Source organism: Ambystoma mexicanum, chromosome 12, assembly GCF_040938575.1.
Source record: "Ambystoma mexicanum isolate Mex_15411 chromosome 12, UKY_AmexF1_1, whole genome shotgun sequence".
NCBI lineage: Eukaryota > Metazoa > Chordata > Amphibia > Caudata > Ambystomatidae > Ambystoma > Ambystoma mexicanum.
In genome coordinates, this window is record NC_090936.1 from 101,444,386 (window position 1) to 101,469,892 (window position 25,507).

Genomic DNA, 25,507 nt, shown 5'->3' on the forward strand with positions numbered 1-25,507 from the left:
ACCGTTTCCTTGATGTCCCCGCTTCCGGTTCCGCTCGGTTTGCAGGGCGACAACAGCCCAATTGTCCCAAAGTTAGTGCGTGCCCTTGTGCACCGCGACCTCCGCTAGCAACAAAAACACAACGAGCGCACGGTGTCCAAGTAAACGTGCACTCCCGGCCCGCTCGCTGCACTTGAGAATGTGAGCAGCCCTGCGCGCCTTCACCGCCGTGCACCGCTCACCTTCTTTGTACTCTGGCGTCGCTGCTCCAGTCCACGTGTTGGCTGCTGCACGTCTCCTTCTCGCAACGAGCTCCGCTCGAGCTCCGCTCACCTTCCCCCAACGAGCGTTGATCAGCCCGAGTGGCGGCCGCTTCTTCCACAGCACCGAACATTTCTGTTCTCATGCCGTGCTGTCCCCGTCTCTGGTGAAAGACCCATCGTGCCCTCCGTCGCCGCGACTCTCTGCTCACACCTGCCTTCGGATGAGTGCTCCCCAGCTTCTCGCCCTCGCCGTAGTGCTGCTCCCAGCTGCTAGGTGTCCCGGGAATCTCCTCCTGCTGGCCTTGCCTCTTCTCACTGCAGTCCTCCAAAACGAAACGAAAAACTCCTTCGCGAATCTTCCCGGGTGCGAGTCCTCTGCGACGAGTCTGGATGCTGCTTCCTTTGCAGATCCCACTTGTTATAAAGGGGGAGACCCCTCCCACTTTCCTTTGTCTGCCCTTTCGCGGGCTTTGCTAGCGCTTTGCCGCGCTTGCCAGATTCACAGGCTTTTCCTCCTTTTGCCGCGCTGTGCCCGGCGCCTCCCCCTTCTCCAGAGAGGGGGGAGGACGTGTGAGAGACACTGCCCGGGTTATCGGGGGTGCCGCCTCCATTTTGGTGGCACTCTCGTCGTCACCTTCATAGACGGTGAAGTTGTTGTGCGTTTCATGGCAACTTCCACTTATGCCAAACAGAAGCCTTTGTGCAGCGGTTCAAGAGAAACATACGCCTGCCGGCACACGGTGGGTGCAAATGCAACCTCATATGTGTAACATCTAGCTTCTACCACCTTGAAAATTAACTATCCCCTACAGTACTTCTTTATACAAAATGTATCCTTTTTTGATTGCATTTGCAACTAGTAAAAAATGGGCTTGAAAGCAATCTTATAATTTATTGGAGTGATACCTGTTTCAAGACATAATGTAGTCGAAACTAGGTAAGGCTGACCTGCTCCAATTGTAGCTTCATCCAGCTGTGTGTCTGGGTGAGTCCTCCGCACCCGGGAGTTGGAGTACTGACATATTTATGAAGTCTTCTTTGAAGTATGTAAAGATAGGCAGGGAACTGATTTGTTATGCACACCCCTCTCATAGAAGCTAACGGGGAAGAAAGGTATACGTACCGATGTATTTTAGGGAAAGGGGTCAGGCGTTTTAGATTTGTTTGGTGTCTTGTCCTTTTTATGTTCACTCTGCTGTGATATTGATTACCATTAAAGACGTTTAGCAACCCTCCTGATTTGATTATTTGTGAATGAAAGACTTTCCTGTCAGTGCAGAGCAAGGTTTTTGCCATATGTCCAATAATGGACCTTTTAGGGCAACTTGGAATGACAGCACTGGCTCTTTTAAAGGATCTTTGTTGAGTTTACTGGGTAGATCATACTTTGTGGCATGCTAGAAGAGCCCCATCCCAAAGCCTCCATTACTTTCTACCTGACGCGTCTATAAGTAGCATTCAGGTGAGCATATGGACCTGACTGCATTAAGTCTATTTCTGGGGAAGTGTTGAGGCCACTTGAATCACAGAAGTCAATGGCCAGGTCTGTTATTGTTGGTTCCTCTGAAAAAAATTCTTCAGGGTCGTTTGATTGTAAACACTGGAGGGCTTTGAATTCAAAGGGAGTCTGGTCTCCTTCCTCGTCAAAGATTGACTAAAAAGATCGCTTAAACGCTGATGTCTACTCCAGAACCTACCTCGATGTCGAAGCTGAACTCAGCAATACCTTTGATACCGAAAGGTGCTTTGAAGAGGACACGGGAAGGTATCGGGAGCCGATGAGATGCCAGCGTCAGTCAACGGTGTTGACATAATCCGAGGTACCTTTGAGAATGGCACCTTAGCCGGGAATTTGTGAAGTCCCTATCAGGTTTTGAAGGTGAGGTTTCTTCTGACTGTTTTAAAGGTTCCAGCTGCTTTATTTAAGACATCAAGCATTTTTAAACCAAATTTCTTCACCACTGATCGCCGAAGTGGATTTTGAAGGAAATTGTATCTTTGTGGGGTGAGGACCCATACAAAGAAGAAGGTCTGTTAGGCCTCTTTCTCTTTTTCTGAGGTTAATTGGCGGGACTCACTTCTCAAATGTGACATTATTTGGTATTTTTGCTTTTCTTTTTATGCCTCTCGGCGGATTTATCAGCAGTTTCTGAACTTCTGCTCTCTGAGGATGTGAGCTTCGAAGGAGTGGTGCTCTGTGATGTACAGGCAGAGTGCCCCAAAATTAATTTAGATGATCTCTCCTTTGGTGTATTCTGTGTCATCTGACATGACCCACAATCCACGATTGTGTGTCCACTGCCAACGTACCAAAGACATATGTGGCATGACCGGTCAGCAACATCTTAGAAGCCTACACATCTTTTAAACCCAGACGATTTAGGATTAGACCCTTTGACAAAAAGTTGGAAGACTTTTTGTGAAGTAAGATCGAGTGTTCCATGAAGCATGCAAAGAATGCAAAACTGAGGAATTGACCTCATGGGTGCAGTGCAAGCTATCTGTATAAATGCCAATGTCACATCCGTCATCGATTAATATAGGCGTCAAAGGATCCCTATGCAGAGATCGCATGGCACCCCTTGCTGGTAAAACATTTTTAGTGATCACCTAAAGCAGCTGGAATATATCTAAAATGAGGAATATGTGGGAGGAAACCATCCATTAGAAGTGGTTAACATACTGTAAGGGTGTCGAAGAAGGAAGCTGACACAAAGGTGGCATGGTTTTGGTTATAGACTTTACTATCCCAAACTTCTAAGAGGAATTTCCCTGCCTCAAAAATAATACAAAAATGGTCTGTCAGAATGTCTGATAATGTAAATTCCACCGTCCTGTGTCAAAACCTACTTCTATCTCTCACACTACATAACTAAAAGGTAAACTAACAATGGCTCCCTGTTCCTTCTTCTTGGGTAATGTTCAAAAGAGTGTTCTCTCAAACCAAAATTACCAGGAAGAGTGACTCCCTTCCCCTGGCTTGTGGGTTTCACCCAGTCCATGCCAAACTTTACATCCAGGAGAATGGCTCCCTTCTCCTGTGGTGGCTCCTTATAATATTCAACAGAACCAGGGGAAATGACTCCCTTTCCCTGGCTTTAGCTCTACTGTCAGTTCAGGACCAAGAGCATGCCTCCCTTCTCTTGGTATGCTTTAGCACAGCTAAACACAAGGCCAGGGGAAATGACTACCTCCACATGGTGTCTTTATCAGACCTCCCAATGTGTTACCAGGAGAATTACTCCCTTCTCCTGGTATGACTTGATATATTTCTTTCGCAATGTTTTCAACTTCACGCTTGCTTCGCCACTTTGACTTGTTCTCAACAAAGTCCCAAATCTTGTCAGGGTCCCAGACCCTTCTCTGATGGTCAGTGGTTCTTTCTTTCCCACTGTGACTAGGAAGACTTCCTCTGATGCTTTCCATCTCTAGGTTTGGGTCCTAGACCCTTCTCTGGTAGTCAGTGGTTTTCCATCTCCCACTTTAGCGAGGAAGATTTCCTCTGATGCTTTCCATCTCTACGTTTGGGTCTCAGACCCTTCACTGGTGGTCAGTGGTTTTCCTTTTCCCATTGTAATGAGGAAGATTTCCTCTGATGCTTTCCGTCTCTTTTTGGTGCCAGATCCTTCTCTGGTGGTCAGTGGTTTTCCTTTTATCACTGTAACGAGGAAGAATTCCTCTTATTCTTTCCATCTGTTATTTAGGGCCCAGACCCTTCTCTGGTGTCCAATGGTCTTATGCATATCACTGGGTTGGGCAAGTGTTCCCCGGATGCTTCCCACATCAGCGGTTCCCTTCGTCTCCCTACCGGGCCTCCCATGCCCACCTTTACCTTCAATTTATAAAACAGGGCACCTGGTTAATGCCTCGCTCTACCCAGGTAAGTGAACTTGTAAACAAAACAACTGAGCGAGGACATGTAAACCCAACTTGAGAACAAACATTCACACTCCTGTGCTTCAATAGAATCATATTGGATCACAATTGATAGCTGCTGTAATTCTTATTTAATATTAGTACAGCAGGTATTATAATACACATGGGCGTTAAACATAGGATATCCAGCAAGATACATAGTGCATACATGGTGTAGTACATGACTAGCAAAATCCAAATCCACAATGTTTGGTTTAATTTAAAAATAAGCACATTACATTCTCTATGGCTCCATCTGGGGATAGCATGAGAAGTGAAAAGTGTAATTGCCAAATCAAATGAACATAAATGTGGAACAATGACAGTTGAAAGACAACATAACAGGTCAACACAACAGTGTTTCGGCCATTGAGCTAAAGTTGAGGAGCTGTAGATTAGTAGGCCTTCATCAGGACGTAGAGATTATTGTGCATGAAGAATCGTATGTGATCTGTCGGGACAAGTGGACAGAAGAGATTGTCAAGAGTGTATCAGAACAAGCATAAATTGGATTGCACTGAATGCATAGGCAAAAGCCTAAAAGATTACAGTGCTTACCGTAATCTAGAAGCACGTTGGCCAAGATTATCTGTATCTGTATGTGATTGGAAGGATGCAGATCGGTAATTTCTTTTACATGGGAGTCATACCTATGGAGAATGACCGTAACTACTGTTAATTACAGGAGTGGAGGCTATACTGTTAGAAAGCTATACATGCAGGGTGTCAGAACAATGTCTTACCCGGCACTCACTGGTGTGCTGGATGAGCCCGGATGCCTTGTTGAAACCGGATGAGGACAGTAGGTATCAATCCGGAGAGCGGGCTGCGAAAAGAGGTTAAAAATGGAATCAGGAGTCCCCGGTGCCAAAAAGCAAGGCTGTATGCTGAAAATGGCGGGAATAACACTAATTAAGTGACCATGATGGTAAAGTTGTATCAACAGTAAGGCAGGAGCCATTACCGTGTTGCAGCGATCGTGAGTGTAAGCTGCTGCAAAAGTGCAAACATAGAACGTAGTGCTGATTGTAAGTAAAATATTAGTGTAATGCCGTCAATTGTGTAGATCCGTAGGTCTGCCCGTCTCCTCTCCATATGTATTATAACACCTGCTGTACTAATATTAAATAAGAATTACAGCAGCTATCAATTGTGATCAAATGTGAAGCACAGGAATGTGAATGTTCGTTCTCAAGTTGGGTTTAAATGTCCTCGCTCAGTTGTGTTGTTTACAAGTTCCCCTTTACCGTCATGTGGGGTCCGGAACTGCTCCAGTTCTTCCAGGAATTGTCGCTATGGCAATGTTGGAGAATGCGTACTCAGATACACATACGCGCTATCACATCCCAAGATGGCCAATCTCTTTGAACGCAATGGGTCAAACATGTCATCACGTTGCCACCAAATTCAAAGAAGGATGTAAATACAGATGAGAATTTCGAAACAGCGCGTCGCAACAACTCATAAGTTTCACTTTTGACTCTCCTTTCCATGTTTCTCTTCCCTTGTTCCTGCCTATCATGAGTCTTATTTCTTTCCTTCCCTCAGTTCTGTCTTCCATTCTTGTCTGCCTTCGCCCTCCTGGCGTCTTTCCGGGATTCGTTCCAATTGTGCCTCAGCCTTGTCAGCACAGAGCTGCTTTCTCCTGATCTACGGCCAAGGGATCCGCACTATCCAGCAAACCATCAAGATCTGTGGACTCAGAACTACAGGGTTTTTCCTCTGAACTGGACTTTCTTCTGTTTCTGGCACCTTGCCGAAGTACGCGCCTCACCTTCCTGTGTTACCATTCACAGTAGGATCTGTGCATGCTCTGGCTGGTGTTCATTGCTACCAAAGCACCGTCCTACGAAGAAGCAAAGGTATATTGCATGCGTGATAGCTTGCAACGCCATTAAACAAAAACAAAAGAAACATATATTTATATCCTTTGTCAGCATGGAGCAAACACAGCAACTAGTGTCCGCAGTCCAGGCACTTACTACGGAAGTGCAGGCACTTAAAGCAGAGAATGCCACTTTAAGGCAAATGGTAACACACCATGCTGCCCCTGCTGTTCCTGTCAGTGAAATACCCTGCAAATTCAATGGGAATCCCAAGAAATTGCAGGAATTCATTAATGCATGCACCATTCAGTATACCTTTAAGGCAGTCTCCTTCTCCACTGATCGTACAAGAGTTGGATACATAATTTCAAACATGGCTGGTAGTGCCTTATCCTGGGCTACTCCACTTGTTGCAACACAAAACCAATTGTTGGATGACTTCCAAGGATTCCTTGTCAGCTTGCGAGCCATGTATAGCCAACCTGACTTAATGTATTCTGCCCAAGAAAGCTTATTGGACTTCTGTCAAGGGAACCAGGATATCCTATCCTACGTAACAAAGTTCAGACAGTTGGCATTAGAGGAAGCCTGGCCTGATGATGCTCAAATAACCCTTTTCCTAAGGGGCCGTAATGAAACTTTAAAGGACGAGCATGCCCGAGTACCCAGACCTAGGGCGTTCAGTGACTTGGTGACACTAGTCCTTCAATTGGAATATAGACTTCAAGAACATACACACGAGAGACGTAAGATCAGAGACTCCATTTCCAGACAGTTCCAATCCCCTTCAACAACAAAGAAAAGTGATGAAGTAGAAACCATGCAGATTGGAACAAGAGGACCACTCTCCGACACAAAATGACAAAGAAGACGTGACGCTGGTCTTTGTATATATTGTGGATATGGAAATCATCTAGTTAGAGATTGTCCAATTGCACCACCATGGCGCTCGGGAAATGCCAACTCCCGGTGATAGGAGAGACAAACAACAGGAACAATCTATGCGTACATGTCCCTCACCCAATATTCTTTCCAACACTAAGGCTGTCGAACAACAGCTGGTAGTCTTAAAGATCAATGTATGTGTTTCATCTGAAACATCCATTGAAACAACTGCTCTTGTCGACCGGGGTGTAGGAGGCACATTTATGGATGAAACGTGGGCAGCTCAAAACAGGATACTGATTTTAGAAAATGATTGTAGTTTGCCTGTGGAAGGTGTCAACGGATCATGGCTCCTTTTGGGCCCTATAACTCAAGAATACATTCCATTACACATGTTGATCGAAAATCATCATGATAAACATACCTTTGACTTAATCAGAGCTGCTCACTTTCCTGTGATCGTTGGGCTGCCATGGCTGGGTTTACATAGTCCGTTTATCAATTGGTCTTCTGGAACACTGTTTCTGGGTTCAGACTTTTGTGTTCATAATGTTCTTTCCTCAGTCCTTACTCATGGTGCGCTTTTTCACAGTATTCCACACAGCGTGCCCTCTACCCACATATCACAAATTTCCCTTATACCCAAGGAATACCAGGAATACTAAGATGTCTTTTCTGAGGAGACAATAAGGGCACTTCCACCACACCATCCTGAAGGCTGTGCAATTGAACTACTTCCTGATGTTCATATTCCCTTTGGACGTAAGTTATACCTTATCAGAGCCAAAGAAAAAGGCTTTACGCAAGTACATAGACACCAACCTTCAAAACGGTCTCATAAGAACATCTAAGTCGCCTGCAAGTGCATCACTCTTCTTTGTTCCCTAAAGAGATTGCTCAGAATGAAGACCTTGCCTGGATTATCGAGGACTGAACAAAATCACAGTGAAGGATAAGCAACCTCTTCCATGAACCTCTGACCTATTGACATATTGGAAGCAGTTTGTGGGGCAACCATTTTTACAAAATTAGATCTACGTGGAGCCTATCACCTCATTCAAATCTGAGCTGGAGACAAATGGAAAACAGCATTTAGGACACCATTCGGTCCCTCCGAATATAGGATAATGCCCTTTGGGCTATCTAACGCTCCCTCAGTTTTCCAAAGGTTCATGGACAAGATCTTTTCAAACTTACTATAGTGCAAGGTTATGGTCTACTTGGCCAATATATTAGTGTATTTAAGAAACCATGAGGAACACATTTCACATGTTAAAACGGTATTGCAAATGTAAGGAACCCAAGGTGTCAACGGTAAAGACAGACACAAGTGACCACAATTCAAGGGTGTTTATTAAACTGTATAGGTAGGTTTGAAAAATGCCTAACCTAAACCTAAATCTAAGATGGGAGCAAGCTATGACCATCAAATAATAAAAAGGCAGTCCTATTGGCGTATTGTCAAATAAAAGGGCCTATACTAAAAAAAAAAACTATTGCCAATCCTTACAACTAGATACAAAAATGGTGTTAACAAGAAAGAAAGAAGTGTTCACAAATCATAAGTCAGGATGTTATTGCCAGGGGTCTCTCTTCCCCACATTTTGAGCACGGGACAAGGCAGGACTCCTTAGCATAACACACTCTCGAGCTTTCCCAGCACAAGACTACAGTTCCGTTCTCAGGTACCAGGATCTTCGTTGTTTAAGTCTCTTTTCTACAAAAAGTTTCTTTCCTACAAGGATCTGATGTGTTCAAAATAATAAAACAAAAAGTTCCTTTTCTGTATGTACGGTGGGTGATGGCTTTTCACCCCTGGACCCCCCACCTCTCCTGGGCTCAGATCCCTCTCGAATAGCAGCCTCCTTCTGTCGGGTTCACCTCAGCTTTTATTCACAAGATTTCTACTTTTGTATTCACAAATCTTTGGGTGATGGCTTTTCACCCTAGGTTCCCCCTCTTCTGGGCTCAGATCCCTCTCGAAGGTTATTCAAAAGATTTTGCCTGTAGTATTCACAAGTCATTGGGTGATGGATTTTCACCCTTGGACCTCCCTCTTCTGGGCTCAGACCCTTCTCGAATGTTAGCCTCCCTCCATCTGGTTCAGTATGGCTTTTACTCTTGAATAGCAGCCTCCTTCTGTCGGTTTCACTATAGTTTTTATTTACAAGTCTTAATGTCTTTTTACACCATCCACTGTGGACATCTCTCCGTCGGGTTCACTCTTGTCAACACAATGTTCATTAGGGCACCATGCTTCACCCCGTTCTATCGGCATCCCTCCGTTGGGTTGACTCTTTCCAAACACACATCTCCTTCTCCTTTCTCAGTATGCAGGATTCGTCTCCCTTAGCTTTCCAATTACGTGCCGGTCAAGGACTTTCGACAGTACAGGTTTTTTTTTCGGAACCCCTTTATGACCACTTTGACCTTCTCCAACGTACACTCTTGCGGCATTCCGAGGGCCTTCTGGTATCAGTAGTTTCAACAATATGGGAATCACACAGTCTACTGAGTGAGCACCCACATGGTGCCGGCCCCCTCTGCAGCTGGTTTTCCCCTTAGTTTGCCATTCGCAACTTTCATTCAACACAGTTAGTTTTCTTATCAGTCCTCCATTCGACTCACTCGCTGTGATGAACTGCTTGGCTTTTCTTGTCTCTGGAGTCAAGGACGGTACCACAGTAGCCAGCGTCTCTCCCGGTCTTGATTATCAGTGTAGGAGGGCTCTGTGTACTGTTGACATCTGCTGCAACACACGCTAGATATTGTTTGCGGTCTTCCGATTCCTTTCATGGAGGCTTCGTGGGTCTGGGTTAAAAAGGGCAAGGTCCCTTCCCTCCTTGTCACCCCTTCGCTTCTCGCTGCTTTTCTCCTCCTCTTGAACTGCCACCCTGGGATAGCTGTCTCGTCGTGCGGTTTGCCTTGCTCATAGTGTGCTCCCGTACTCCACCTTTTATCCCTGTGGGGAAGGGAAAGGGCCGTCAGGTGTGTGTGGTTCTGGTCAGTTGCCTGACTTTGCCTGACCCTTGTGTTGGGGCTGTCATGACCCATAGAACTTGCTCTTTCTGGACTTCCTGGTCCTTATCGTGACGGGGCTTGTATTCCTTGTTACTCCCAACATGGCCGGGCCAAGTGACTTGCCTCGCACCAGCCTTTACGTCGGACACGGCACGTTCTATATATTGGCCACGCCCCCGCGTCCCTGCGCGTCTCAACGCTGTCATTAGGTAGTGACTAGACGTGTGAGTGCTGTTCGGCGAATCCACTATTCCTAGTTTCCTGGTCCCTTCTTCCTTCCTTCCACCTTTCCCCTCTAAATCTGCTTCCGGAATTCTCAACCCTAGCGGCCGCTACTTCCTTCCTGGACATCCTGGAACTGTGACCTTCCTGGAACTCTGAACGCGCGCTGGAGTCGGATGAGACTATACAAGACCCGATCCGCCCACAAGAGGAATCCTCCCGCGGAACAGAGCAAGAAGCGATCCCAGGTGAGACGGGGGAGATTTACGGCAGTTTGAGACGCCAAACGACCGACACTGATACTGCTATGGAGAAAGCAGTCCAGGACCTCATGCGTGGCATGCAAGAACTAACAACTGAAGTGCAGAACTTAAAAGCGGAGAATGCTGCGTTAAAGCAACTTGTTTTGTCTCGCGACTCCGCTAACAAGGAGAGTGTGTTACTAGGTGGAGTGGTAGACCAATATGATGGCTCGGCAAAGTCCTTACGTAGATTCCTGGATTCCTGCTTGGTGCTTTTTACTTTTAAGCCCTATTATTTTTCAACTTCCAGGGCGAAGGTGGGCTTCATAATCTCGCACCTCACAGGGAACGCGTTGACCTGGGCCACTCCCCTAGTCAACTCTGGAGATGCCCTCCTGGATGATTATGATGGATTTATTCAGGCACTCAAAACTATGTTCGACCACCCAGAACAGGTTTATAGTGCTCAGGAACGGTTACTTGATTTCCGACAGGGTTCCCAGGATATGCTAAAGTATGTTACTAGATTCAAACAACTGGCCAAGGAAGCAGATTGGTACTCAGAAGCAAGTTTCACTCTATTTCGCAGGGGTCTAAATGAGGATATAAAGGATGAATTAGCCAGAGTGGCTCATCCTAGCTCATTCCAGGCCTTATGGATCTAGCCATTCAAATAGACTTCCGAATCCAGGAAAGAAAGGCTGAAAGAAGAAAGACCAAGATACCCTTTCAAAAGAACTTCCTTGAGACTTCTGTAAAAACCGATCCTGCCCCAACCCCTGACATTGATCCGGAACCCATGCAAATAAGAGCCTTCCGTGGACCTATTTCCCCACAAGAAAGGATGAGAAGGATCCACACAGGCCTGGGCATGTATTGTGCCTCGGATAAACGGTTCTACGTTATTTCGCGACCTATTTTTCAACGTGGGACTTTTCATCGTCAGAATTTTCATCGCCAAAAACCCTGTTTTTTTTTTTTTATTCGTGGGGGTTCCCCCTCAGGCCCCCCTCACTATTATAATCATACCCCAACCCCTACAAAACACCCCCCAAAATAAAAAAATGAAAAAACTGGGTTTTTGGCGATGAAAATTCTGATGATGAAAAGTCCCACGTTGAAAAATAGGTCAGCGAAATGCGTGTATACCGGATAAACACCTTGTCAGAGAATGTCCTCTAGCCCCTCCACGGCGTTCGGGAAATGCCAGCTCCCGATCCTAGATGGAGCGAGGTGTCGGGAGAGAGATGTTTGCTCCACATCAATTCCATCCTTGAACTCTCCTGGACAAAACAATTTTGTGATACTACAGGCCTTCCTGTCGCCCTCCAAGAATAAGACCTATCCCATTCTGGCCTTGGTGGACTGCGGAGCTATGGGAATTTTCATTGATCAAGACTGGGTTGTTAGTCATCATATTCCGTACGAGACACGAAGCACCATGCAGCTGGTGGAAGCAATCGACGGAAGACCCCTCTCTTCAGGACCCATAAGCCTGCAGACAAAAGAGATCCAACTTTCCATAAACCATCACCAAGAGCAGATTACATTCGACATCATTAAGTCAGCCCATTACCCCATGGTATTGGGTATGCCCTGGTTACAAAAGCACAATCCGTATATCAATTGGACAGCAGGATCACTATTCCTGGGCTCAGAGTTTTGTATGTCCCACTGTCTATCCCTGGATCCCTCCTCGACACCTCCTAAAGAACCACTAAGAGACCAGAAAACACCACTCATGGTTTCCAATATCATACAAGTCCCAGAGGCCTATCAGGGATATGCTGATGTATTTTCAACTGCCATAGTCCAGGCCTTAACCCCTCACAGACCTGAAGACCAGGGCTCAAGTCGAGGGTACACGCGGGGGGACAGAGTCCCCCCACTTTATTCAGAGGGGGGACTCAGTCCCCCCAGCTAAAAGAGAAACATGGATGTCCCCGTTGAATTTATAAAGATCTCAGGGATCAAACCGCGGTCGTCAGGATTGTAGGGCAGACACTTCACCACTGCACTATATAACCTGATCAAAACTAACAAACAACTAAAGGTGAAATATCCCATTTCGTTACTGCAAGTCCCAGGGAAAACATTTGTATTGGTTTTTGGAGTTTAAAACATGCACACATTTTAATGTTTTCAAAAACACTATTAGAAGAAAATATCCTGTTTATATCTTGGTTTTGTGTGTGTGCTGATTTTATGAAAGGCAAATGCCATTCGTCCTGTTCGATTTGGGTGGTTATGCAAAGGCAATTTAATGAAATGCACATATTTCACCTTGATATGTTAATTTCTGATAACGTCACATCCGATTGCGTTTGTTGATGAGTCCCCCCACCATAATGTTTAGGACTTGGCCCCTGCTGAAGACTGTGCCATAGATACAGATCCCTCAGCAGTGATTCCCTTTGGCAGAATGTTCATTGTTTCTGAACCTGAGAAAAAGGCCCTCCGAGAATACCTGGACACCAATCTTGAAAACGGCACCATAAGACCCTAAAAATCTCCAGCAGGTGCTTTGTTGTTCTTCGTTCCCAAGAAAAACACCAAGGAACTCAGACCTTGCCTCGACTATCGTGGCTTAAATCAATGCACCCTCAAAGATCGGTACCCACTGCCCCTGATCTCGGATATCCTGGAAGCTGTGAGAGGCGCCGTAATTTTCACGAAGTTGGATCTCCGGGGTGCCTACCATTTAATCCGTGTCCGGGAAGGAGACGAATGGAAAACAGCCTTTAGAACACCCTTTGGTCACTATGAATATCTAGTCATGCCCTTTGGACTAGCTAATGCCCCTGCAGTTTTTCAAAGTTTTATGGATAGGTTGTTTTCTGACATGTTATTCCTCTTCGTCATTGTCTATCTGGATGACATATTGATCTTTTCCAAGGATCCTCTAAAGCATGAATATCATGTAAAGGCAGTATTACAATGACTCCGTGAACACAAACTTTTAGCCAATCCCGAAAAATGCTTGTTTCACGTTACTTCTGTTCACTACCTAGGATTCATCCTTAGCCCAGAAGGAATTGGTATGGACCCTTCAAGGTAAAAGCCATACTGGCTTGGCCCGCTCCCACATCTGTGAAACAAGTTCAATCCTTCCTGGGGCTTGCCAACTTCTACCGGAAGTTCATTTCTACCTTTTCCAAGATCGTTCAGCCGATCGTTGCTCTCTTGAAGAAAGACACCCCCTTTATCTGGTCTAGACCGCAAGATAAAGCATTCCAACGATTGAAGACAGAGTTCACGCAAGCCCCCATCCTGGCCCAACCCAACATAAATCGCCCATTCCTAGTGGAAACGGATGCCTCTAACTACGCTATAGGAGCGGTCTTGAAACAGGTACTTGAGGATAAACTGGAACACCCCATTGCTTACCTCTCACGAACCCTGACTCCCAGTGAGACACACTATTCCGACCTGGAAAAGGAACTGTTAGCCATCCGCCAAGCCTTCACTGAATGGCGGCATCTACTTCTGGGTGCTAGATATCCAGTTCAGGTCCGCACGGACCATCGGAATCTTCAAATTCTACAGTCGTTGGAATGCAGGAACAGTCGTCAGGCGCGTTGGGCCTACTTCTTTGCCCAGTACCAATTCCAAATCACTCATGTTCCCGGATCACAAAACATGATTGCTGACGCCTTATCCCGACGTCCTGACTATGTAACCACTGAAGACAAGGCCTATCCTAAGATGTTTCCCCACACGAACGATCTTTGTAGCTCAAGCAGTCAACCTCCTGGAAGAAATCCGAGTGCAAACCCAGTCCTCTGACCTCTGGAAGGATATTTCAAGGAAGAATCCATGGAACCTAAGAGTTAAGGAAGGATATTTATTCAAGGACAATGCACTGGTCATTCCTACACAGAAATTACAACAAAGAATGATAAACCTCTGCCATGATACCCTTCACTCCGGACATCGTGGCATATCTAACACCCTCCGTCTTATACAAAGACAGTTTTGGTGGCCTGGAATGAAGACCGACGTACAACAGTACATCAAAGCTTGTGCTGTCTGCAGTCAAAACAAACATGATAACAAGAGACCGGCGAGTCTTCTACTGCAACCATCGCTGCCAACAAGACCATGGGAATTCATTGCTACAGACTTCATTGTGGAATTACCACCTTCCCGAGGATACACGACCATCATGGTAACCATAGACTTGTTCACTCATATGGTTCATTTTACGCCTCTGTATAAACAACCATCCTCCTCAGAACTTGCTGGAATCTTCCTGGAACACATTTTCCGTCTTCATGGACTTCCTTTCAAGATCATATCGGACCGAGGACCTCAATACGTCTCACAATTCTGGAAACATCTGTGTCGTATTCTAGGGATCCAACACGCTCTCTCATCAGGTTATCACCCACAAACCAACGGAGCCACGGAACGTGTAAATCAGACCCTAGAGCAATATCTTCGTTGTTTTGCCACCAAGGTTCAGGATGACTGGTCTCTCCTTATGCCCTGGGCCGAGTTTGCCTACAACAATTCCGATCACTCAGCAGTCAAGGTCAGCCCTTTCTATTGCAGTCAAGGTTTTCACCTGTCCGTTTTACCTTCTGTTCTTCCACATCCCACACCAGTACCTACTCTCGACTCATGGATTGAGACTCTCATCAACATACACAAGGAAGCCAAGGAACAATTGGAAAAGGCCCAGACGCGCACTATGCGTTATTCGGACTCCAAAAGAAGACCAGCGCCTTCTTATTCCGTTGGTGATCAAGTCCTCAAAACTATTACCAGTACATCTACGGCCAAACAAATTAGCCCCCCGGTACTATGGACCATTTTCCATAAAGGAAATCATCAATCCTGTCTCATTCCGGCTCAAGCTACCAGACTCCTGGAACAGAATACACCCAGTATTTCACACTTCTCTATTGAAACCCTACATCTGATCCACCCGGAAAACCTGCAGACCCAGTCCTGTGATTGTGGACAAACACCTGGACACTCTGAACGCACGCTGGAGTCGGACGAGCCTCGTGCGAGCCTATACAAGACCCGATCCGCCCCGCAAGAGGATCCTCCCGCGGAACAGAGCAAGAAGCGATCCCAGGTGAGACGGGGGGAGATTTACGACAGGGACATGTCAGGTAAACGGCTCTAGTGTTAGTCGTTGTCTTTCGTGGTGTAAGAAAGTGTTAGTGTTGGAAAAGGGAGCGGGGGGGTTACAGTGTCTGAGTATCCTACGTGGTAGGATGGAGAAAAGGTGTTATGAGAAGGGGGATACCGCGTCTCACCAGTCGGTGTCCCACCTCCCTCCCGGAGGACCCCTCATCCAGGTGATCCTACCACACTAGTCCACCCACAGGAACTGGATCCAATAGCGATGGCTGTGTCCTTGCCACCTGGATGACAGATCCCCGGGGACTAGTAAGCGAGACACCTTCAGGTTTTTCACATACCCTTCCCCTAGGTGAGAGTTCCTGGATATCTCTCGTCCCTGTTCTCTGACAGGTCTTAACCACAGGGAACCTGGACAAAGTACAGGCATATCCACGCCTGTACTTTGTCCAGGTTCCCTGTTGTTAATACCTGGCAGAGAACAGGCACAAGGGATATCCAGGAGCTCTCGCATATTCCACGGATTGGTTGTGATTGGTGTAGATAGAGGTGGAGTGGTTTTACTTGTCTCTCTGCAATAACCCTATGAATTGGGTTTTAAGGGCTGTTTTGGGTTTCATGGGCTCAGAGTTCTCCCAGTCCCATATTGGAGAGTTTTGGGAATAAAAGTTTGTCTGCCAGGATTTCTGGGGTATAAAATCTCTGAAGGGTGGTCGATACTCGTGTAAGAGAGCAGAGAAGATGGGGCAGTCCCACCCCAGAATAACTTCTTTGGGGAGCCTGGGAATTATGGCTGATGATATTTCGCAGGATTCGCCTCAGATTTCAATGTCTTCTGGTATTTTAGGGCATACTTCATAGTCTCCATTTACATGTGAGAGACTCAATGGCATGCTTAAAGAGAGAATAGCTAAACTTAAGTTGACCCTAAGGAAAGGATGGTTGCATTGTCTACCACGGAGCGGAGTGAGTAGCTGAGTGTTCTACAGTGTTCCTGGAGGCCCTGGAATTCTGTCTTTGCTGCCCATTTCAGCGCCGCTCATGACAGAATCAACAACTCTATTTCTAATCATCCGCACACGTGGAGTGTGTAGTGGAGTGAGTAGCTGAGTGTTCTACGGTGTTCCTGGAGGCCCTGGAAGTCTGTTTTTGCTGCCCATTGCAGCGCAGCTCGTGACAGAATCAACAACTCTATTTCTACTCAGCCGCACATGCGGAGCGTGTAGCAGAGTGAGTAGCTGAGTGTTCTAGGGTGTCCGACAAGGGTTGCGAGTCTTGAGTACCTCCCCTCCCTTGTGACTGTGCCCTATCCTCGAACATTACTTTTATTTATTTGATTTTAAACTTCTTGACTGGAATACAAATTGATCATCTTGAAATCCATAATATATAAAATAATCATTGACCATTTGCAATTGCCGTACTGTAGATATTTTTGAGTTGAGAGAGACACGGAAGTGCTTTGAAACGCGATCTCCCTTTCTCTTGCTTTCTGTGACATTGACAATTTAATATGCCTGGAAAAGTACAAGGAAGGAGTAAGCACTACAATAAACCCCATGGAAAGACATCCAAATCTAACGCTGCAACTCAGTGTAGCGATTCCCCGATTCGGGGAGAGAAAGAGGAGAAGAGTAAAGGACCTAAAAAATCAACTATATTGCCTGGCAGATCCCCTATTCAAATAACAGACTTTTTTAAACCCGATAAGGAGGGTTGCGACGATAGACCTCAGAAAACAACTGCCCAAGTGCATGCAATGGTAGGTTCAGACAATTTAAGTGTGGCATCTGTTCCCTCTTTTGGCCCCATAGATGATAACTCCTTGTTGGAGTTATGTTACCGCCTGTGCGGCTCCAACCGGGCTGCAGTGGAGCAGGACAATAACAATCTGAATCATTTGGCGGGTGATATTAATAATGGTAGCACAGCGAGAGAATTTAGTGATCAACATGCTTCCGATAGATTATCTGGTACCCCCTCTCTGTTTCCACCATCTAATGTTCCTGAAACACAACCCAGTACCATCAGAGAGGAGGTGGGTGAAAATAACACTCTCAACATGAAGGATCAGCGAGGGAAATTAATGAATGTGATAATAATGTGAATACACCTATCATTAGTATATCCACCCCATCGCTTATTTACTACATTTTGCCCTCAAATTTTTGATTAAACTATGTGATAATATCTATTCCCAGTCCCAAATACACAGTGAATATCTGAACATCCTTATGAAAAACAGCAAGGTGACTAATCATAATGTGGAAAATGAAGATGATGCACAGGACGTAACTGAGAATGAGAAGATCGGAAACTCAGTGGTAATAGTTGAACCCACTGCTGAACCCACTTGCCCGGAAGAACTACCAGTCATGAATAACCCAAAAAAAAAGTCTAAGAAAAATGATCGTATTAACAAGACGCAACAGGGTGGTAACAAAATGTCAGAAAGTAATCAAGAAGATGAGATAGTTCCCCGCCATCCCTTGAACTCTATAAATAATTGAAAAAGAATAGAAGACGCACCCATAAACGAGCCAATCGGAAAAGAAAGAGACAAGAAATGAAATCTGGCATGCTAACAAGTTGGCTACTACAGAATAACAAAGCAAATAGGAAGAAAGAAGCATCATTGGATGAAGAATCTTCTGATTCAGAAAGTGAACTAGAAGGATCATCGATCAGCTCATTTTCTATGCATCCCGTCGATAAAATGAAAAACATTGGTAAAAGAGAGAGGGTTTGCGGGGAGAATAAGTATGCCCCCCTCAGTGATCAAGAGGAGCTAGGGCTTGACCCACGTACCGTGAAGATAAGTGAAAAACTTGACAAAAGAACAAAAAACCTTATTAGTAGAGCCTGCTTACTTGCATTATTTTCCAAAATCCCAGAATTGAGAATTTTCAAATCATGTGATTTTGAATTTATCGAACCAATAAGGAGGCAGTTTGGAGCAATTTCTAGAGTGCACTGTGTACTACCTGCAACAGCTAAAGTTATTAGTGCCCATAAAGAACCAGTTGATTTCCGGGGTTATGATTTGGACATTGAGATTGCGGATGAAACCCCGCACTATGAATGTTTAAATTGTAAAACAGAAAAACCTGTAGAACAGAAAAAAGTTGCACATAAAGTGGAATCTGAAAATCAAGTGGGAATACGATGGTTACAACAACTGGTAACCATGATGAAAAAGTCTTGGCCATAAGTTTGCACGATTGTATCTTGGATTACTAGGGGTCACGCTGATTTCATCAAACCTGGGCATTCCTTAGATAGAATTATAAAACACAAAATGTTTTTACTCCAGGAGACCTGGTTGGTGAATGACTTTTTGGTAGACACACGTGTTATTTCCTAATCATGCAAAAAAAGGCACCAGGGGGAAGGCCGTTTGGTGGCCTTATTATAGGAGTTAGTCATGATTTTGACTCAGAAATACTTCTGCCATCTGTAATAAATGATAATGTATTAGCAGTTGTAATAAGTACCAAACATAAAAATCATGGTGTTAAAATATTGATCATTAATGTTTACAACCCTCCTAGAGGTGTTCAAACTATGGCCAACTTTGATACTATTGATGAACTTATCACAAATTGGTTGTTTGACACAAATAACTCCATGATTGTTATAGGTGGTGATATGAATGCAAAATGTGGTATTATGAATATGAAAGACAACTTTAAAAATCTAGTAACCACTAATACGTTAATGTGTACCAAATGCAATGCACAGGAAAGACATTGGAAAAGGTATATGAACGAATGGGGATTCAGTTTCTTAAATGGGAGAACAGTTAGTGATACCCCTGGGAAATACACGTGGACATGTGGAAAGAAATGTTCCACGATAGACTACATTTGGGGTAACACTGATTTGCTTAATATTGTGTGAAGTCTTAAATAATGAAGATAGGGATCATGCTATGATATGTGCAAAATTGGAATTAGTTACTGATGAAAAAATTACTGGCTGTACGGGAAATATTTTTACCAATCATAAAGGTACGAATATAAAATGGAACACAAAAATATTTAAGATAATGTCATTTAAAGTATATACCCTTTATGAGTCAATACACAAGTACGCTGACAATATGAGCGGGAATGAGATTGAGAGCATGATTAAAGCCTCTATGAAGAATGTTGCTTCAGTAAAAGGTACCCCTAACACCATAAATGGAAATAGGGCAAAACGTTCCTATGATGGGGAACTGTTGGTTGTAAAGCGAAAATATCGTTGTTCATTGCGTACATTGACAAAAATAAATCTGGGTTCGCTTGAGTTCACTAAAGAAAAAAAAGAGGCTGAAAAATGGTTATAGAAATTGGTGTAAATGCAGAAGATGGTCTAAGTTGAATACAAAATGGCAGACTATGTTTAATTCTCTTCAACGCAATGAAACCAGTTCTGTTTGGAAAATTCTGAATAAAGTTAGAAATGAGCAAAATGCATGCATCTTGAACCCCATAGGAGATAAATTGTGGAATGCTTATATTTGTAGAACAATGTATAAGAAAGTAGATGAGATCTGTACCAGCACCAAATGTGGTGAATGGGCACTCAAATATTCTGTTTAAAACATAGAAACAGTTATTAAAAAGTTGAATAAGTCTCAAGCGACTGGTCCTAATGGATTTGCCACCATAGTAATGAAATATGACCCCCCCCATGGTTCATGGTGCTGTTTAGGTTATTCACCAATGTATGTCGGGAGCGTTGTATCCCTGATTCATCGAAGAAAGCCATTTTAATACAAGTGTACAAGGCGGGAAATAGAGCCCTGCCTGAGAACTACCGGTTGTTGTTGAATTTGGACTCAACTAGTAAGGTGTTCACGGCGATTGTTTTGGGGCATATTAACGATTGGGTCCAAACTAACCACCTTTTGCATCTCTTTCAAACTGGTTTCCGATGATACAAGCACTACTTATAACACGCGTGTATTGGACGCTATAACGACCAAAGTCAAAATTAGCAATGGTCCCTCTGTGTATGTGACTTTCATAGATTTCAGAGCTGCATTTGACAGTGTTGATCGGGCCAAACTGTGGGAAATTTTGACGAAACTCGCATGTCCCAGTTGGCTTGTTGATATTCTGTTGAAATTACACGAAAACAATAGTGTCCAAATTAGCCTTGATAATGAGGGCAGCATAACTGAACCCATAAATGTGAATAGAGGAGTAAAACAAGGCTGTCTCCTTGCCGCCCTCCTATTTAATCTTTACCTAGAAGACTGGATTAGACGGCTAGCTGCCAAAGCCTGTTGTCCGGCCAATTTTGAAAACACTATGATATCTGCTATGTTATACGCGGGTGATTTGGTGATGATCAATCACTCCATTGGTGGGATGAAGGCTATGTTAGAAGAACTTGGCAGCTTTGCGAAAGAATATGGTCTGTCGATCAATTTGCAAAAAACACAGGCTATGTTGTTTACCTGTAAGAAAGTCAATAGAGTAAAAATGGAAGTTTCTTGGGGTAATGTTGAATACACCGATGTATACACACACTTGGGAGTCTTTTTCAGTTGTAAAATGGGATACAGATATCTAATTGAGAACAAAATTAGACGGGCTAAACAATTAACCATGATGGTGTAAACATTTGTAAAAGAATATGCAGGATATTCCCTGAAAAGCATATTAACATTATATCGCCAATGGTTTACGCCAGTATTATTATATGGCCTTGATGCAATTACAATCACTGACCTTTCATTCCTAGATAAGATTGAAGGTCAATTTTGCCAATCCATTCTGGGGGTTCCTCGTTCATGCCCAATCCAATATATTAGGGTGGAATTTGGCCTGCAATCTTTGAGATCTATTGTAAGACAACAACGTGGTTTGCTCAATTTGAAAGCAGTGCGTCACCCAGATAGTGAACTGTTACAAATTATAGGTACAAATGTTGCCAGAAATACAACCCTTAAAACTAGGTGTAAATATATGACTAGTTGTTGGGATTACTTCCATGAGTTGCAGTGGGTGGCAAAAGCAAACCTGTGTGATTTTTTGCCTGCAATCAAAAAAGCGTTCAAAGCTAAAGCAAAGAGAATCGATTGGGAGATTAATTATATTCGTATGTATGAATTGAACATTTTTAAATATATTGAATGGATTTTACACACGTACTACAAACCACAGAGATACCTAATACAATGTCCAGATCCGTTGGTTCGGAATTCCAGGCTACTTATGCGAACTAATCAACTTCCGGTGAAATCTACTTTCGGTAATCAATGGAAGATCACGGAAAAGGATAGATATTGCTGCATGTGCCAAAATGTTGCTGAACTAGAAACTGTGAGGCATGTTTTAACTTGTTGTCCTGCAAGACAAACACATTATATGGTGCATTATGGTTGTTTAGTTCAGAATATGGAATATGTACAAACAGAGGAATTCTGGACATGGTGTTTGAACGTGCAATCAGAGGCTGTACATATTGCCTTATAGAGAGTATGGCAAACTGTTCCTCCTAAAAATAATAGCTTCTAATAGACGTGTGATGGTCTTGTAAAAATGTTTTAGGAAAATGTTCTAAGAAAATGAATAGAAGGTTTTAAATACTGTAAGGTTATTTGAAATGTGGTATGTATGATTGAGTATTTTCATAGCAATTAATTGACTTTGAATGAGTAATTATGTATTTAAAAGTTGTAAAGTTTTATGAACTGAAAACAACTCAATAAATAAATAAATAGTCTACCAATGGCATTGTATGCGTTGAGAAATCAACCAGTTCAGATCACCATCTTATCCCTCACAAATTAGTGACAGGGAGGTGGATGATGACACCCCTTACACCTCCATCTAGAACTAGAAGTGATGCCCAGTCAACAGCAGAATTGTTAGGAAAGGAGCAATGTGACTACCTTACATGTATGACTTCAAGTATCTCTGTCATTTCAGCTCAGCTCAAACGAAAGGGTTGTAGGGAAACGCAGAACACAGAAAGAAATGCTATAGCAACAGGAGCTGAGCAATTGTTTCTTGCTAAACAATTTCCTGGAGATTCGGTTCTAATTTGCAAATTCACTCAGAAGTGGCAAAAAAACCACGTTTCAATGGCCCTTTCATTGTGGGAGATGTCACGCCGTCTGTAGTCAAAGCGCAAGGCAGACATGCTTGGATTTTCCTCGGCAATGTAAAGATCTTCACTGGAGAGTCCGCATCACCCTCACCCCAACCGAAGAGAGCATCGGGGAAGAACCAAAGCACGTGCAGACTAGGTCTATGACGAGGAAGAAGGACGGAGAAGCTGTTGCCGAGTAAAACAAAGAATTTTTATTGGACTGTGGCTTATTTCGAGACACTCCTTTACGTCACTAAAAAAGGGGTTAAGGGAAAATAATTGTTCTTGAGCCACAGAAACTTGTTGACATTGGCATACTTAAGCCTTGATTGAAAGAAGAATATGCCAAAATCTGAGTTTCTTGTTCACCATTGGGAAGAGGGAAAGGGTCCCCTATTCATGTCGTATTGAAAGTCCTTTCTTGAGGTGCCGATGCTTTCCGGATCATTCTTGCAATCTTTGTGTTCATCTTACGCGCTTACCCTGCACTGCTGGGGAGAACTACTAATGTTGACTTGTTGTTGCAAGATCCAAAAAAGGGCCCAATTGCGCGAAGGTTGCTCATAGCTATAATTGAGCAGATCCTTCAGCTTCCTGCGTTCAGAGTGAAGAACACAAATGCCCCTGTCACCGGATAATGCTCATAGACTGGCCAACATAGTGTTTCTTTATCTGATAGAGGAATGTCCACATCTCGTTGGGAGACAAACCGACGTTCGAATTTTCCTGAGAGATCCGAGAAGCGATGCAGCACTCAATGAAATATTGAGAGGCATCATCAACGAAGTGAATGGATATTCTGAGAGAACCTTAAGGACGGAGTGAAACGTCCAAGAAAGGAAAAAAAAAAGGGTTTACCGAATGAGGAACTTTTGTTTCATGCTGAAAGAAAAATTTTATGTTATCCGTTGGAGGCCAATTAGTGACATTCATTGGGATTTTTAGTACATTATTGTATAGTCAGCCTGCTAAAAATGAAAGGCAAGGTTGGATGAGCCAAGGCCATATCAGACTGCGGTGAGCTGACATTGGATACAAATTGTCTGAAAGAACAAAGCTCCTGTTCAGAAGGCATGGAAAAAAACAAGAAGAGGTCAGAGATCTATTAAAGAATAGCATTTTAATTCACTGAAAGCTCAGTTTCGTGGTCTTTAGTCACGTGGGGAGAAGAAGCTGGACGAGCATGATGGTCACACCTATACACGAGGAAAGAGTGTGCCTTCACTCCCCTGAATTCTTCAGTAGCAAAGAACATTTCCAAGGACAAGTTCAAAGCGCTAATTGTTGTCAGACCACTGAGGTGATGATGGATGGTTATGCTAATTGGTGGGAAGCTATGTTTAAGACTAGCTTATCTGCACCTGGACGCTCAGCCTGCGTGCTGCTAACGTAGGTTGGGAAAGTACTGACGGAGGTTAGAAAGTAACTGTAACGCTCACCTGATTCCCGCAGAGGCGCCGGTCTTGACTGGGTGAATGCCGTATCTTCAAAGGTGATGTGTAACACACAGTTGGCTCTTTGGGCTGGACCTATGTGCACTGTATGTCTGACTCGAAGAGTAAGATGTCTGCAGATAGAAAATATGGGATTAATGAACTGGGGTTATTGGGTGCCTCTCTCCTCTTCCCTTTCTCTTCTCCTGTAGAACCCCAAAGGTTAACACCCTCACCTTAGGTAAGTGAACGCCGAGCTCTCCATCTGCCTCGGGGCAGGCTGCCGTAACCAGTTTCTTCACTGGATAAGGGTGCAGGCCTCTTGACCTCAGAGGACTGCTGTCCGTCGTTAACTGCACGAACGGTAAGTTCTGGGCACTTCAAATGTCTTAAAAGTCTTTTGTAATGATATCTCTTGTTTTGCAGGGTTCCGGCAATGGCGGATGGCGGGCTGATGAGAGTTGAGGATCGAACCCGCGTGAGGAATAGAAGCGCCTGGAAGCACGTAAGTAAGCGCTTGTAGCCTGCTTCACGATGCGCACTAACTGTCCCTTTTATCTTGCAGGTACAAGTTTGGAGCTTTAGAGAAGCTGAAGGGTGCTGGAATACCCACTGGATTCGGCGTGGGAAGGAGTAATGGCACGTGAGTAATAAAGTTGCCCAATGTCTTTAAACGCACCTTCTTTTGTCTTTCAGATGCGGGATGCAGCGCCGAAGGCCTCCGGAGCGTGCGAAGAGCTGGTAAGCTTTTGTCTTTCAGATGCCGGAATGCAGTGCGAAGATCTCCGGAGCATGCAAAGAGTAGGTAAGCCTTTGTCTTTCAGATGCCGGAATGCAGCGCGAGGCGTTGGTGACAGCCGATGGACCAGGTAAGAGATGCGCTGCCACTGAAGACCGTAGTGCTAACCTGTTCTTTCTTTGTCTTTACAGGTGCTGCTGAAGACTGGATTCCAGGATGGTAAGCCTTTGTTCCCTTAGGCCCAGGATCAGAAGCAGAAGACACGATGAGCGTTCTGCTGCAGAGAATGCAGAATAACGCAAAGCAAGATTCATCCATCGGGTGTGGTTTAAATAGCCTCCTGTAGTGCTTAGGTGTCTCCTTCCACAGCCACGCTTAAGAAAAGAGTTCCTGCTTTCCAGAAGAGTTCCAGTGTTCTGAACCTAGGGAGTGGCTCCTGCCCCACCCAACAGGAAAAGTAGTCCCAAACAGAAGAGGATCAGGGGTTCAACTGGCAGGTAAGTAAGCAGCATGGTCTGCTGCAGGTAAGTCCACCCAAGCATTATGAGCCCGGCGCTTCCAGCGCTGGGACTGGGCATCTTTATGAGCCTGGTGCCACTGGCCACAGGACAGGGTCCAAAAGGTCCCAATTGGGACTGGCTGGCACTCAGAACCGGGGTTATGGGTCTGCTTCCAAGGGAGTCGGGCAAGTCCTGATCTTTTGGAAGCAGAGATCATGACAGCACCCCCCCCTCAAGGCCCCTCCCAAACCGGGCTTCTCCGGGGGTTTGGGCTTGTTAGGAAATGTTCGATGAAATCT